This window comes from Oncorhynchus nerka, linkage group LG11 (assembly GCF_034236695.1).
Source record: "Oncorhynchus nerka isolate Pitt River linkage group LG11, Oner_Uvic_2.0, whole genome shotgun sequence".
Classification (NCBI taxonomy): Eukaryota; Metazoa; Chordata; class Actinopteri; order Salmoniformes; family Salmonidae; genus Oncorhynchus; species Oncorhynchus nerka.
The window spans coordinates 14,175,707-14,193,262 of record NC_088406.1 but is presented as its reverse complement, the minus strand read 5'-3'; positions in this window follow the sequence as shown (position 1 = coordinate 14,193,262).

The following is a 17,556-nucleotide window of genomic DNA, read 5'->3' as shown; positions in this document are numbered from 1 at the left end:
CAAGAACAGATCGCTCTGGAGTCAGAAGATAATTAACAGGATGTGTAATTTAGCCTATTAAACACAAAAAACGATGTTTCAGGTGAAAATGAGGCCGGTCTGATGCCAAAAAAGGAAAACTCTTGCCTACTTCAACCATATTTTATTTCATTTCTGCAAAAGTAGTAGAGTGTAGTTCCCATAGTTAGCTACACTGCTACATGGCAACAACAAAAAATGTACATAAAAATTTACATAAATTACTAGCTGATCTTCATGTAGTTGACATATCCCCAACACTGATCATTACATTGCTGAGCTTATCTGCCCACCTCCCATATCTTGTTCACATCTTACCAGTCAGTTCCTTGTTCACATCTTACCACTCAGTTCCTTGTTCACATCTTACCAGTCAGTTCCTTGTTCACATGCTACCTGTCAGTTCCTTGTTCACATCTTACCTGTCAGTTCCTTGTTCACATCTTACCAGTCAGTTCCTTGTTCACATCTTACTAGTCAGTTCCTTGTTCACATCTTACCTGTCAGTTCCTTGTTCACATCTTACCAGTCAGTTCCTTGTTCACATCTTACCAGTCAGTTCCTTGTTCACATGCTACCTGTCAGTTCCTTGTTCACATCTTACCTGTCAGTTCCTTGTTCACATCTTACCAGTCAGTTCCTTGTTCACATCTTACCAGTCAGTTCCTTGTTCACATGCTACCTGTCAGTTCCTTGTTCACATCTTAAATCAAATTTTATTTGTCACATACACATGGTTAGCAGATGTTAATGCGAGTGTAGCGAAATGCTTGTCTTACTAGTCAGTTCCTTGTTCACATCTTACTAGTCAGTTCCTTCTTCACATCTTACTAATCAGTTCCTTGTTCACATCTTACTAGTCAGTTCCTGATTCACATCTTACCTGTCAGTTCCTTGTTCACATCTTACCAGTCAGTTCCTTGTTCACATGCTACCTGTCAGTTCCTTGTTCACATCTTACTAGTCAGTTCCTTGTTCACATCTTACCTGTCAGTTCCTTGTTCACATCTTACCTGTCAGTTCCTTGTTCACATCTTACCAGTCAGTTCCTTGTTCACATGCTACCTGTCAGTTCCTTGTTCACATCTTACCAGTCAGTTCCTTGTTCACATCTTACCTGTCAGTTCCTTGTTCACATCTTACCAGTCAGTTCCTTGTTCACATCTTACCACTCAGTTCCTTGTTCACATCTTACCAGTCAGTTCCTTGTTCACATGCTACCTGTCAGTTCCTTGTTCACATCTTACCTGTCAGTTCCTTGTTCACATCTTACCAGTCAGTTCCTTGTTCACATCTTACTAGTCAGTTCCTTGTTCACATCTTACCTGTCAGTTCCTTGTTCACATCTTACCAGTCAGTTCCTTGTTCACATCTTACCAGTCAGTTCCTTGTTCACATGCTACCTGTCAGTTCCTTGTTCACATCTTACCTGTCAGTTCCTTGTTCACATCTTACCAGTCAGTTCCTTGTTCACATCTTACCAGTCAGTTCCTTGTTCACATGCTACCTGTCAGTTCCTTGTTCACATCTTAAATCAAATTTTATTTGTCACATACACATGGTTAGCAGATGTTAATGCGAGTGTAGCGAAATGCTTGTCTTACTAGTCAGTTCCTTGTTCACATCTTACTAGTCAGTTCCTTCTTCACATCTTACTAATCAGTTCCTTGTTCACATCTTACTAGTCAGTTCCTGATTCACATCTTACCTGTCAGTTCCTTGTTCACATCTTACCAGTCAGTTCCTTGTTCACATGCTACCTGTCAGTTCCTTGTTCACATCTTACTAGTCAGTTCCTTGTTCACATCTTACCTGTCAGTTCCTTGTTCACATCTTACCTGTCAGTTCCTTGTTCACATCTTACCAGTCAGTTCCTTGTTCACATGCTACCTGTCAGTTCCTTGTTCACATCTTACCAGTCAGTTCCTTGTTCACATCTTACCTGTCAGTTCCTTGTTCACATCTTACCAGTCAGTTCCTTGTTCACATCTTACCAGTCAGTTCCTTGTTCACATCTTACCAGTCAGTTCCTTGTTCACATCTTACTAGTCAGTTCCTTGTTCACATCTTACCTGTCAGTTCCTTGTTCACATCTTACCAGTCAGTTCCTTGCTCACATCTTACTAGTCAGTTCCTTGTTCACATCTTACTAGTCAGTTCCTTGTTCACATCTTACCTGTCAGTTCCTTGTTCACATCTTACCTGTCAGTTCCTTGTTCACATCTTACCAGTCAGTTCCTTGTTCACATCTTACCAGTCAGTTCCTTGTTCACATCTTACTAGTCAGTTCCTGTTCACATCTTACCAGTCAGTTCCTTGTTCACATCTTACTAGTCAGTTCCTTGTTCACATCTTACTAGTCAGTTCCTTGTTCACATCTTACCTGTCAGTTCCTTGTTCACATCTTACCAGTCAGTTCCTTGTTCACATCTTACCTGTCAGTTCCTTGTTCACATCTTACTAGTCAGTTCCTTGTTCACATCTTACCTGTCAGTTCCTTGTTCACATCTTACCAGTCAGTTCCTTGTTCACATCTTACCTGTCAGTTCCTTGTTCGCATCTTACCTGTCAGTTCCTTGTTCACATCTTACCAGTCAGTTCCTTGTTCACATCTTACCAGTCAGTTCCTTGTTCACATCTTACCTGTCAGTTCCTTGTTCACATCTTACCAGTCAGTTCCTTGTTCACATCTTACCTGTCAGTTCCTTGTTCACATCGTATCTGTCAGTTCCTTGTTCACATCTTACCTGTCAGTTCCTTGTTCACATCTTACCAGTCAGTTCCTTGTTCACATCTTACCAGTCAGATCCTTGTTCACATCTTACTAGTCAGTTCCTTGTTCACATCTTACTAGTCAGTTCCTTGTTCACATCTTACTAGTCAGTTCCTTCTTCACATCTTACTAATCAGTTCCTTGTTCACATCTTACTAGTCAGTTCCTGGTTCACATCTTACCTGTCAGTTCCTTGTTCACATCTTACCAGTCAGTTCCTTGTTCACATGCTACCTGTCAGGTCCTTGTTCACATCTTACTAGTCAGTTCCTTGTTCACATCTTACCAGTCAGTTCCTTGTTCACATCTTACTTGTCAGTTCCTTGTTCACATCTTACCTGTCAGTTCCTTGTTTACATCTTACTAGTCAGTTCCTTGTTCACATCTTACTAGTCAGTTCCTTGTTCACATCTTACCAGTCAGTTCCTTGTTCACATGCTACCTGTCAGTTCCTTGTTCACATCTTACTAGTCAGTTCCTTGTTCACATCTTACCTGTCAGTTCCTTGTTCACATCTTACCTGTCAGTTCCTTGTTCACATCTTACCAGTCAGTTCCTTGTTCACATCTTACTAGTCAGTTCCTTGTTCACATCTTACTAGTCAGTTCCTTGTTCACATCTTACCAGTCAGTTCCTTGTTCACATCTTACCAGTCAGTTCCTTGTTCACATGCTACCTGTCAGTTCCTTGTTCACATCTTACTAGTCAGTTCCTTGTTCACATCTTACTAGTCAGTTCCTTCTTCACATCTTACTAATCAGTTCCTTGTTCACATCTTACTAGTCAGTTCCTTGTTCACATCTTACCTGTCAGTTCCTTGTTCACATCTTACCAGTCAGTTCCTTGTTCACATGCTACCTGTCAGTTCCTTGTTCACATCTTACTAGTCAGTTCCTTGTTCACATCTTACCAGTCAGTTCCTTGTTCACATCTTACTTGTCAGTTCCTTGTTCACATCTTACCAGTCAGTTCCTTGTTCACATCTTACCTGTCAGTTCCTTGTTCACATCTTACCAGTCAGTTCCTTGTTCACATCTTACCAGTCAGTTCCTTGTTCACATCTTACTAGTCAGTTCCTTGTTCACATCTTACCAGTCAGTTCCTTGTTCACATCTTACTAGTCAGTTCCTTGTTCACATCTTACTAGTCAGTTCATTGTTCACATCTTACCTGTCAGTTCCTTGTTCACATCTTACCAGTCAGTTCCTTGTTCACATCTTACCTGTCAGTTCCTTGTTCACATCTTACTAGTCAGTTCCTTGTTCACATCTTACCTGTCAGTTCCTTGTTCACATCTTACCAGTCAGTTCCTTGTTCACATCTTACCTGTCAGTTCCTTGTTCGCATCTTACCTGTCAGTTCCTTGTTCACATCTTACCAGTCAGTTCCTTGTTCACATCTTACCTGTCAGTTCCTTGTTCACATCTTACCAGTCAGTTCCTTGTTCACATCTTACCTGTCAGTTCCTTGTTCACATCGTATCTGTCAGTTCCTTGTTCACATCTTACCTGTCAGTTCCTTGTTCACATCTTACCAGTCAGTTCCTTGTTCACATCTTACCAGTCAGTTCCTTGTTCACATCTTACTAGTCAGTTCCTTGTTCACATCTTACTAGTCAGTTCCTTGTTCACATCTTACTAGTCAGTTCCTTCTTCACATCTTACTAATCAGTTCCTTGTTCACATCTTACTAGTCAGTTCCTGGTTCACATCTTACCTGTCAGTTCCTTGTTCACATCTTACCAGTCAGTTCCTTGTTCACATGCTACCTGTCAGTTCCTTGTTCACATCTTACTAGTCAGTTCCTTGTTCACATCTTACCAGTCAGTTCCTTGTTCACATCTTACTTGTCAGTTCCTTGTTCACATCTTACCTGTCAGTTCCTTGTTTACATCTTACTAGTCAGTTCCTTGTTCACATCTTACTAGTCAGTTCCTTGTTCACATCTTACCAGTCAGTTCCTTGTTCACATGCTACCTGTCAGTTCCTTGTTCACATCTTACTAGTCAGTTCCTTGTTCACATCTTACCTGTCAGTTCCTTGTTCACATCTTACCTGTCAGTTCCTTGTTCACATCTTACCAGTCAGTTCCTTGTTCACATCTTACTAGTCAGTTCCTTGTTCACATCTTACTAGTCAGTTCCTTGTTCACATCTTACTAATCAGTTCCTTGTTCACATCTTACTAGTCAGTTCCTTGTTCACATCTTACCTGTCAGTTCCTTGTTCACATCTTACCAGTCAGTTCCTTGTTCACATCTTACTAGTCAGTTCCTTGTTCACATCTTACTAGTCAGTTCCTTCTTCACATCTTACTAATCAGTTCCTTGTTCACATCTTACTAGTCAGTTCCTTGTTCACATCTTACCTGTCAGTTCCTTGTTCACATCTTACCAGTCAGTTCCTTGTTCACATGCTACCTGTCAGTTCCTTGTTCACATCTTACTAGTCAGTTCCTTGTTCACATCTTACCAGTCAGTTCCTTGTTCACATCTTACTTGTCAGTTCCTTGTTCACATCTTACCAGTCAGTTCCTTGTTCACATCTTACCTGTCAGTTCCTTGTTCACATCTTACCAGTCAGTTCCTTGTTCACATCTTACCAGTCAGTTCCTTGTTCACATCTTACTAGTCAGTTCCTTGTTCACATCTTACCAGTCAGTTCCTTGTTCACATCTTACTAGTCAGTTCCTTGTTCACATCTTACTAGTCAGTTCCTTGTTCACATCTTACCTGTCAGTTCCTTGTTCACATCTTACCAGTCAGTTCCTTGTTCACATCTTACCTGTCAGTTCCTTGTTCACATCTTACTAGTCAGTTCCTTGTTCACATCTTACCTGTCAGTTCCTTGTTCACATCTTACCAGTCAGTTCCTTGTTCACATCTTACCTGTCAGTTCCTTGTTCGCATCTTACCTGTCAGTTCCTTGTTCACATCTTACCAGTCAGTTCCTTGTTCACATCTTACCAGTCAGTTCCTTGTTCACATCTTACCTGTCAGTTCCTTGTTCACATCTTACCAGTCAGTTCCTTGTTCACATCTTACCTGTCAGTTCCTTGTTCACATCTTATCTGTCAGTTCCTTGTTCACATCTTACCTGTCAGTTCCTTGTTCACATCTTACCAGTCAGTTCCTTGTTCACATCTTACTAGTCAGTTCCTTGTTCACATCTTACTAGTCAGTTCCTTGTTCACATCTTACCTGTCAGTTCCTTGTTCACATCTTACCTGTCAGTTCCTTGTTCACATCTTACCAGTCAGTTCCTTGTTCACATCTTACCAGTCAGTTCCTTGTTCACATCTTACTAGTCAGTTCCTTGTTCACATCTTACTAGTCAGTTCCTTGTTCACATCTTACTAGTCAGTTCCTTGTTCACATCTTACCTGTCAGTTCCTTGTTCACATCTTACCAGTCAGTTCCTTGTTCACATCTTACCTGTCAGTTCCTTGTTCACATCTTACTAGTAAGTTCCTTGTTCACATCTTACCTGTCAGTTCCTTGTTCACATCTTACTAGTCAGTTCCTTGTTCACATCTTACTAGTCAGTTCCTGGTTCACATCTTACCTGTCAGTTCCTTGTTCACATCTTACCAGTCAGTTCCTTGTTCACATCTTACCTGTCAGTTCCTTGTTCACATCTTACTAGTCAGTTCCTTGTTCACATCTTACCTGTCAGTTCCTTGTTCACATCTTACCAGTCAGTTCCTTGTTCACATCTTACCTGTCAGTTCCTTGTTCGCATCTTACCTGTCAGTTCCTTGTTCACATCTTACCAGTCAGTTCCTTGTTCACATCTTACCAGTCAGTTCCTTGTTCACATCTTACCTGTCAGTTCCTTGTTCACATCTTACCAGTCAGTTCCTTGTTCACATCTTACCTGTCAGTTCCTTGTTCACATCGTATCTGTCAGTTCCTTGTTCACATCTTACCTGTCAGTTCCTTGTTCACATCTTACCAGTCAGTTCCTTGTTCACATCTTACTAGTCAGTTCCTTGTTCACATCTTACTAGTCAGTTCCTTGTTCACATCTTACCTGTCAGTTCCTTGTTCACATCTTACCTGTCAGTTCCTTGTTCACATCTTACCAGTCAGTTCCTTGTTCACATCTTACCAGTCAGTTCCTTGTTCACATCTTACTAGTCAGTTCCTTGTTCACATCTTACTAGTCAGTTCCTTGTTCACATCTTACTAGTCAGTTCCTTGTTCACATCTTACCTGTCAGTTCCTTGTTCACATCTTACCAGTCAGTTCCTTGTTCACATCTTACCTGTCAGTTCCTTGTTCACATCTTACTAGTAAGTTCCTTGTTCACATCTTACCTGTCAGTTCCTTGTTCACATCTTACCAGTCAGTTCCTTGTTCACATCTTACCTGTCAGTTCCTTGTTCGCATCTTACCTGTCAGTTCCTTGTTCACATCTTACCAGTCAGTTCCTTGTTCACATCTTACCAGTCAGTTCCTTGTTCACATCTTACCTGTCAGTTCCTTGTTCACATCTTACCAGTCAGTTCCTTGTTCACATCTTACCTGTCAGTTCCTTGTTCACATCGTATCTGTCAGTTCCTTGTTCACATCTTACCTGTCAGTTCCTTGTTCACATCTTACCAGTCAGTTCCTTGTTCACATCTTACCAGTCAGTTCCTTGTTCACATCTTACTAGTCAGTTCCTTGTTCACATCTTACTAGTCAGTTCCTTGTTCACATCTTACCAGTCAGTTCCTTCTTCACATCTTACTAATCAGTTCCTTGTTCACATCTTACTAGTCAGTTCCTGGTTCACATCTTACCTGTCAGTTCCTTGTTCACATCTTACCAGTCAGTTCCTTGTTCACATGCTACCTGTCAGTTCCTTGTTCACATCTTACTAGTCAGTTCCTTGTTCACATCTTACCAGTCAGTTCCTTGTTCACATCTTACTTGTCAGTTCCTTGTTCACATCTTACCTGTCAGTTCCTTGTTTACATCTTACTAGTCAGTTCCTTGTTCACATCTTACTAGTCAGTTCCTTGTTCACATCTTACCAGTCAGTTCCTTGTTCACATGCTACCTGACAGTTCCTTGTTCACATCTTACTAGTCAGTTCCTTGTTCACATCTTACCTGTCAGTTCCTTGTTCACATCTTACCTGTCAGTTCCTTGTTCACATCTTACCAGTCAGTTCCTTGTTCACATCTTACTAGTCAGTTCCTTGTTCACATCTTACTAGTCAGTTCCTTGTTCACATCTTACCAGTCAGTTCCTTGTTCACATCTTACCAGTCAGTTCCTTGTTCACATGCTACCTGTCAGTTCCTTGTTCACATCTTACTAGTCAGTTCCTTGTTCACATCTTACTAGTCAGTTCCTTCTTCACATCTTACTAATCAGTTCCTTGTTCACATCTTACTAGTCAGTTCCTTGTTCACATCTTACCTGTCAGTTCCTTGTTCACATCTTACCAGTCAGTTCCTTGTTCACATGCTACCTGTCAGTTCCTTGTTCACATCTTACTAGTCAGTTCCTTGTTCACATCTTACCAGTCAGTTCCTTGTTCACATCTTACTTGTCAGTTCCTTGTTCACATCTTACCAGTCAGTTCCTTGTTCACATCTTACCTGTCAGTTCCTTGTTCACATCTTACCAGTCAGTTCCTTGTTCACATCTTACTAGTCAGTTCCTTGTTCACATCTTACCAGTCAGTTCCTTGTTCACATCTTACTAGTCAGTTCCTTGTTCACATCTTACTAGTCAGTTCCTTGTTCACATCTTACCTGTCAGTTCCTTGTTCACATCTTACCAGTCAGTTCCTTGTTCACATCTTACCTGTCAGTTCCTTGTTCACATCTTACTAGTCAGTTCCTTGTTCACATCTTACCTGTCAGTTCCTTGTTCACATCTTACCAGTCAGTTCCTTGTTCACATCTTACCTGTCAGTTCCTTGTTCACATCTTACCTGTCAGTTCCTTGTTCACATCTTACCAGTCAGTTCCTTGTTCACATCTTACCAGTCAGTTCCTTGTTCACATCTTACCTGTCAGTTCCTTGTTCACATCTTACCAGTCAGTTCCTTGTTCACATCTTACCTGTCAGTTCCTTGTTCACATCGTATCTGTCAGTTCCTTGTTCACATCTTACCTGTCAGTTCCTTGTTCACATCTTACCAGTCAGTTCCTTGTTCACATCTTACCAGTCAGTTCCTTGTTCACATCTTACTAGTCAGTTCCTTGTTCACATCTTACTAGTCAGTTCCTTGTTCACATCTTACTAGTCAGTTCCTTCTTCACATCTTACTAATCAGTTCCTTGTTCACATCTTACTAGTCAGTTCCTGGTTCACATCTTACCTGTCAGTTCCTTGTTCACATCTTACCAGTCAGTTCCTTGTTCACATGCTACCTGTCAGTTCCTTGTTCACATCTTACTAGTCAGTTCCTTGTTCACATCTTACCAGTCAGTTCCTTGTTCACATCTTACTTGTCAGTTCCTTGTTCACATCTTACCTGTCAGTTCCTTGTTTACATCTTACTAGTCAGTTCCTTGTTCACATCTTACTAGTCAGTTCCTTGTTCACATCTTACCAGTCAGTTCCTTGTTCACATGCTACCTGTCAGTTCCTTGTTCACATCTTACTAGTCAGTTCCTTGTTCACATCTTACCTGTCAGTTCCTTGTTCACATCTTACCTGTCAGTTCCTTGTTCACATCTTACCAGTCAGTTCCTTGTTCACATCTTACTAGTCAATTCCTTGTTCACATCTTACTAGTCAGTTCCTTGTTCACATCTTACCAGTCAGTTCCTTGTTCACATCTTACCAGTCAGTTCCTTGTTCACATGCTACCTGTCAGTTCCTTGTTCACATCTTACTAGTCAGTTCCTTGTTCACATCTTACTAGTCAGTTCCTTCTTCACATCTTACTAATCAGTTCCTTGTTCACATCTTACTAGTCAGTTCCTTGTTCACATCTTACCTGTCAGTTCCTTGTTCACATCTTACCAGTCAGTTCCTTGTTCACATGCTACCTGTCAGTTCCTTGTTCACATCTTACTAGTCAGTTCCTTGTTCACATCTTACCAGTCAGTTCCTTGTTCACATCTTACTTGTCAGTTCCTTGTTCACATCTTACCAGTCAGTTCCTTGTTCACATCTTACCTGTCAGTTCCTTGTTCACATCTTACCTGTCAGTTCCTTGTTCACATCTTACCAGTCAGTTCCTTGTTCACATCTTACTAGTCAGTTCCTTGTTCACATCTTACCAGTCAGTTCCTTGTTCACATCTTACCAGTCAGTTTCTTGTTCACATCTTATCTGTCAGTTCCTTGTTCACATCTTACCTGTCAGTTCCTTGTTCACATCTTACCAGTCAGTTCCTTGTTCACATGCTACCTGTCAGTTCCTTGTTCACATCTTACCAGTCAGTTCCTTGTTCACATCTTACCTGTCAGTTCCTTGTTCACATCTTACCAGTCAGTTCCTTGTTCACATGCTACCTGTCAGTTCCTTGTTCACATCTTACCAGTCAGTTCCTTGTTCACATCTTACCTGTCAGTTCCTTGTTCACATCTTACCAGTCAGTTCCTTGTTCACATCTTACCAGTCAGTTTCTTGTTCACATGCTACCTGTCAGTTCCTTGTTCACATCTTACCAGTCAGTTCCTTGTTCACATCTTACTAGTCAGTTCCTTGTTCACATCTTACCTGTCAGTTCCTTGTTCACATCTTACCTGTCAGTTCCTTGTTCACATCTTACTAGTCAGTTCCTTGTTCACATCTTACTAGTCAGTTCCTTGTTCACATCTTACCAGTCAGTTCCTTGTTCACATCTTACTAGTCAGTTCCTTGTTCACCTCTTACCAGTCAGTTCCTTCTTCACATCTTACTAATCAGTTCCTTGTTCACATCTTACTAGTCAGTTCCTGGTTCACATCTTACCTGTCAGTTCCTTGTTCACATCTTACCAGTCAGTTCCTTGTTCACATGCTACCTGTCAGTTCCTTGTTCACATCTTACTAGTCAGTTCCTTGTTCACATCTTACCAGTCAGTTCCTTGTTCACATCTTACTTGTCAGTTCCTTGTTCACATCTTACCTGTCAGTTCCTTGTTTACATCTTACTAGTCAGTTCCTTGTTCACATCTTACTAGTCAGTTCCTTGTTCACATCTTACCAGTCAGTTCCTTGTTCACATCTTACTAGTCAGTTCCTTGTTCCTATCTTACCAGTCAGTTCCTTGTTCACATCTTACCAGTCAGTTTCTTGTTCACATGCTACCTGTCATTTCCTTGTTCACATCTTACCAGTCAGTTCCTTGTTCACATGCTACCTGTCAGTTCCTTGTTCACATCTTACCAGTCATTTCCTTGTTCACATCTTACCTGTCAGTTCCTTGTTCACATCTTACCAGTCAGTTCCTTGTTCACATCTTACTAGTCAGTTCCTTGTTCACATCTTACCAGTCAGTTCCTTGTTCACATCTTACTAGTCAGTTCCTTGTTCACATCTTACTAGTCAGTTCATTGTTCACATCTTACCTGTCAGTTCCTTGTTCACATCTTACCAGTCAGTTCCTTGTTCACATCTTACCTGTCAGTTCCTTGTTCACATCTTACTAGTCAGTTCCTTGTTCACATCTTACCTGTCAGTTCCTTGTTCACATCTTACCAGTCAGTTCCTTGTTCACATCTTACCTGTCAGTTCCTTGTTCACATCTTACCTGTCAGTTCCTTGTTCACATCTTACCAGTCAGTTCCTTGTTCACATCTTACCTGTCAGTTCCTTGTTCACATCTTACCAGTCAGTTCCTTGTTCACATCTTACCTGTCAGTTCCTTGTTCACATCGTATCTGTCAGTTCCTTGTTCACATCTTACCTGTCAGTTCCTTGTTCACATCTTACCAGTCAGTTCCTTGTTCACATCTTACCAGTCAGTTCCTTGTTCACATCTTACTAGTCAGTTCCTTGTTCACATCTTACTAGTCAGTTCCTTGTTCACATCTTACTAGTCAGTTCCTTCTTCACATCTTACTAATCAGTTCCTTGTTCACATCTTACTAGTCAGTTCCTGGTTCACATCTTACCTGTCAGTTCCTTGTTCACATCTTACCAGTCAGTTCCTTGTTCACATGCTACCTGTCAGTTCCTTGTTCACATCTTACTAGTCAGTTCCTTGTTCACATCTTACCAGTCAGTTCCTTGTTCACATCTTACTTGTCAGTTCCTTGTTCACATCTTACCTGTCAGTTCCTTGTTTACATCTTACTAGTCAGTTCCTTGTTCACATCTTACTAGTCAGTTCCTTGTTCACATCTTACCAGTCAGTTCCTTGTTCACATGCTACCTGTCAGTTCCTTGTTCACATCTTACTAGTCAGTTCCTTGTTCACATCTTACCTGTCAGTTCCTTGTTCACATCTTACCTGTCAGTTCCTTGTTCACATCTTACCAGTCAGTTCCTTGTTCACATCTTACTAGTCAGTTCCTTGTTCACATCTTACTAGTCAGTTCCTTGTTCACATCTTACTAATCAGTTCCTTGTTCACATCTTACTAGTCAGTTCCTTGTTCACATCTTACCTGTCAGTTCCTTGTTCACATCTTACCAGTCAGTTCCTTGTTCACATCTTACTAGTCAGTTCCTTGTTCACATCTTACTAGTCAGTTCCTTCTTCACATCTTACTAATCAGTTCCTTGTTCACATCTTACTAGTCAGTTCCTTGTTCACATCTTACCTGTCAGTTCCTTGTTCACATCTTACCAGTCAGTTCCTTGTTCACATGCTACCTGTCAGTTCCTTGTTCACATCTTACTAGTCAGTTCCTTGTTCACATCTTACCAGTCAGTTCCTTGTTCACATCTTACTTGTCAGTTCCTTGTTCACATCTTACCAGTCAGTTCCTTGTTCACATCTTACCTGTCAGTTCCTTGTTCACATCTTACCAGTCAGTTCCTTGTTCACATCTTACCAGTCAGTTCCTTGTTCACATCTTACTAGTCAGTTCCTTGTTCACATCTTACCAGTCAGTTCCTTGTTCACATCTTACTAGTCAGTTCCTTGTTCACATCTTACTAGTCAGTTCCTTGTTCACATCTTACCTGTCAGTTCCTTGTTCACATCTTACCAGTCAGTTCCTTGTTCACATCTTACCTGTCAGTTCCTTGTTCACATCTTACTAGTCAGTTCCTTGTTCACATCTTACCTGTCAGTTCCTTGTTCACATCTTACCAGTCAGTTCCTTGTTCACATCTTACCTGTCAGTTCCTTGTTCGCATCTTACCTGTCAGTTCCTTGTTCACATCTTACCAGTCAGTTCCTTGTTCACATCTTACCAGTCAGTTCCTTGTTCACATCTTACCTGTCAGTTCCTTGTTCACATCTTACCAGTCAGTTCCTTGTTCACATCTTACCTGTCAGTTCCTTGTTCACATCGTATCTGTCAGTTCCTTGTTCACATCTTACCTGTCAGTTCCTTGTTCACATCTTACCAGTCAGTTCCTTGTTCACATCTTACTAGTCAGTTCCTTGTTCACATCTTACTAGTCAGTTCCTTGTTCACATCTTACCTGTCAGTTCCTTGTTCACATCTTACCTGTCAGTTCCTTGTTCACATCTTACCAGTCAGTTCCTTGTTCACATCTTACCAGTCAGTTCCTTGTTCACATCTTACTAGTCAGTTCCTTGTTCACATCTTACTAGTCAGTTCCTTGTTCACATCTTACTAGTCAGTTCCTTGTTCACATCTTACCTGTCAGTTCCTTGTTCACATCTTACCAGTCAGTTCCTTGTTCACATCTTACCTGTCAGTTCCTTGTTCACATCTTACTAGTCAGTTCCTTGTTCACATCTTACCTGTCAGTTCCTTGTTCACATCTTACCAGTCAGTTCCTTGTTCACATCTTACCTGTCAGTTCCTTGTTCACATCTTACCTGTCAGTTCCTTGTTCACATCTTACCAGTCAGTTCCTTGTTCACATCTTACCAGTCAGTTCCTTGTTCACATCTTACCTGTCAGTTCCTTGTTCACATCTTACCAGTCAGTTCCTTGTTCACATCTTACCTGTCAGTTCCTTGTTCACATCGTATCTGTCAGTTCCTTGTTCACATCTTACCTGTCAGTTCCTTGTTCACATCTTACCAGTCAGTTCCTTGTTCACATCTTACCAGTCAGTTCCTTGTTCACATCTTACTAGTCAGTTCCTTGTTCACATCTTACTAGTCAGTTCCTTGTTCACATCTTACTAGTCAGTTCCTTCTTCACATCTTACTAATCAGTTCCTTGTTCACATCTTACTAGTCAGTTCCTGGTTCACATCTTACCTGTCAGTTCCTTGTTCACATCTTACCAGTCAGTTCCTTGTTCACATGCTACCTGTCAGTTCCTTGTTCACATCTTACTAGTCAGTTCCTTGTTCACATCTTACCAGTCAGTTCCTTGTTCACATCTTACTTGTCAGTTCCTTGTTCACATCTTACCTGTCAGTTCCTTGTTTACATCTTACTAGTCAGTTCCTTGTTCACATCTTACTAGTCAGTTCCTTGTTCACATCTTACCAGTCAGTTCCTTGTTCACATGCTACCTGACAGTTCCTTGTTCACATCTTACTAGTCAGTTCCTTGTTCACATCTTACCTGTCAGTTCCTTGTTCACATCTTACCTGTCAGTTCCTTGTTCACATCTTACCAGTCAGTTCCTTGTTCACATCTTACTAGTCAGTTCCTTGTTCACATCTTACTAGTCAGTTCCTTGTTCACATCTTACCAGTCAGTTCCTTGTTCACATCTTACCAGTCAGTTCCTTGTTCACATGCTACCTGTCAGTTCCTTGTTCACATCTTACTAGTCAGTTCCTTGTTCACATCTTACTAGTCAGTTCCTTCTTCACATCTTACTAATCAGTTCCTTGTTCACATCTTACTAGTCAGTTCCTTGTTCACATCTTACCTGTCAGTTCCTTGTTCACATCTTACCAGTCAGTTCCTTGTTCACATGCTACCTGTCAGTTCCTTGTTCACATCTTACTAGTCAGTTCCTTGTTCACATCTTACCAGTCAGTTCCTTGTTCACATCTTACTTGTCAGTTCCTTGTTCACATCTTACCAGTCAGTTCCTTGTTCACATCTTACCTGTCAGTTCCTTGTTCACATCTTACCAGTCAGTTCCTTGTTCACATCTTACTAGTCAGTTCCTTGTTCACATCTTACCAGTCAGTTCCTTGTTCACATCTTACTAGTCAGTTCCTTGTTCACATCTTACTAGTCAGTTCCTTGTTCACATCTTACCTGTCAGTTCCTTGTTCACATCTTACCAGTCAGTTCCTTGTTCACATCTTACCTGTCAGTTCCTTGTTCACATCTTACTAGTCAGTTCCTTGTTCACATCTTACTAGTCAGTTCCTTCTTCACATCTTACCAGTCAGTTCCTTGTTCACATCTTACCTGTCAGTTCCTTGTTCGCATCTTACCTGTCAGTTCCTTGTTCACATCTTACCAGTCAGTTCCTTGTTCACATCTTACCAGTCAGTTCCTTGTTCACATCTTACCTGTCAGTTCCTTGTTCACATCTTACCAGTCAGTTCCTTGTTCACATCTTACCTGTCAGTTCCTTGTTCACATCGTATCTGTCAGTTCCTTGTTCACATCTTACCTGTCAGTTCCTTGTTCACATCTTACCAGTCAGTTCCTTGTTCACATCTTACCAGTCAGTTCCTTGTTCACATCTTACTAGTCAGTTCCTTGTTCACATCTTACTAGTCAGTTCCTTGTTCACATCTTACTAGTCAGTTCCTTCTTCACATCTTACTAATCAGTTCCTTGTTCACATCTTACTAGTCAGTTCCTGGTTCACATCTTACCTGTCAGTTCCTTGTTCACATCTTACCAGTCAGTTCCTTGTTCACATGCTACCTGTCAGTTCCTTGTTCACATCTTACTAGTCAGTTCCTTGTTCACATCTTACCAGTCAGTTCCTTGTTCACATCTTACTTGTCAGTTCCTTGTTCACATCTTACCTGTCAGTTCCTTGTTTACATCTTACTAGTCAGTTCCTTGTTCACATCTTACTAGTCAGTTCCTTGTTCACATCTTACCAGTCAGTTCCTTGTTCACATGCTACCTGTCAGTTCCTTGTTCACATCTTACTAGTCAGTTCCTTGTTCACATCTTACCTGTCAGTTCCTTGTTCACATCTTACCTGTCAGTTCCTTGTTCACATCTTACCAGTCAGTTCCTTGTTCACATCTTACTAGTCAATTCCTTGTTCACATCTTACTAGTCAGTTCCTTGTTCACATCTTACCAGTCAGTTCCTTGTTCACATCTTACCAGTCAGTTCCTTGTTCACATGCTACCTGTCAGTTCCTTGTTCACATCTTACTAGTCAGTTCCTTGTTCACATCTTACTAGTCAGTTCCTTCTTCACATCTTACTAATCAGTTCCTTGTTCACATCTTACTAGTCAGTTCCTTGTTCACATCTTACCTGTCAGTTCCTTGTTCACATCTTACCAGTCAGTTCCTTGTTCACATGCTACCTGTCAGTTCCTTGTTCACATCTTACTAGTCAGTTCCTTGTTCACATCTTACCAGTCAGTTCCTTGTTCACATCTTACTTGTCAGTTCCTTGTTCACATCTTACCAGTCAGTTCCTTGTTCACATCTTACCTGTCAGTTCCTTGTTCACATCTTACCTGTCAGTTCCTTGTTCACATCTTACCAGTCAGTTCCTTGTTCACATCTTACTAGTCAGTTCCTTGTTCACATCTTACCAGTCAGTTCCTTGTTCACATCTTACCAGTCAGTTTCTTGTTCACATCTTACCAGTCAGTTCCTTGTTCACATCTTACTAGTCAGTTCCTTGTTCACATCTTACTAGTCAGTTCCTTGTTCACATCTTACCTGTCAGTTCCTTGTTCACATCTTACCAGTCAGTTCCTTGTTCACATCTTACCTGTCAGTTCCTTGTTCACATCTTACTAGTCAGTTCCTTGTTCACATCTTACCTGTCAGTTCCTTGTTCACATCTTACCAGTCAGTTCCTTGTTCACATCTTACCTGTCAGTTCCTTGTTCGCATCTTACCTGTCAGTTCCTTGTTCACATCTTACCAGTCAGTTCCTTGTTCACATCTTACCAGTCAGTTCCTTGTTCACATCTTACCTGTCAGTTCCTTGTTCACATCTTACCAGTCAGTTCCTTGTTCACATCTTACCTGTCAGTTCCTTGTTCACATCGTATCTGTCAGTTCCTTGTTCACATCTTACCTGTCAGTTCCTTGTTCACATCTTACCAGTCAGTTCCTTGTTCACATCTTACCAGTCAGTTCCTTGTTCACATCTTACTAGTCAGTTCCTTGTTCACATCTTACTAGTCAGTTCCTTGTTCACATCTTACTAGTCAGTTCCTTCTTCACATCTTACTAATCAGTTCCTTGTTCACATCTTACTAGTCAGTTCCTGGTTCACATCTTACCTGTCAGTTCCTTGTTCACATCTTACCAGTCAGTTCCTTGTTCACATGCTACCTGTCAGTTCCTTGTTCACATCTTACTAGTCAGTTCCTTGTTCACATCTTACCAGTCAGTTCCTTGTTCACATCTTACTTGTCAGTTCCTTGTTCACATCTTACCTGTCAGTTCCTTGTTTACATCTTACTAGTCAGTTCCTTGTTCACATCTTACTAGTCAGTTCCTTGTTCACATCTTACCAGTCAGTTCCTTGTTCACATGCTACCTGTCAGTTCCTTGTTCACATCTTACTAGTCAGTTCCTTGTTCACATCTTACCTGTCAGTTCCTTGTTCACATCT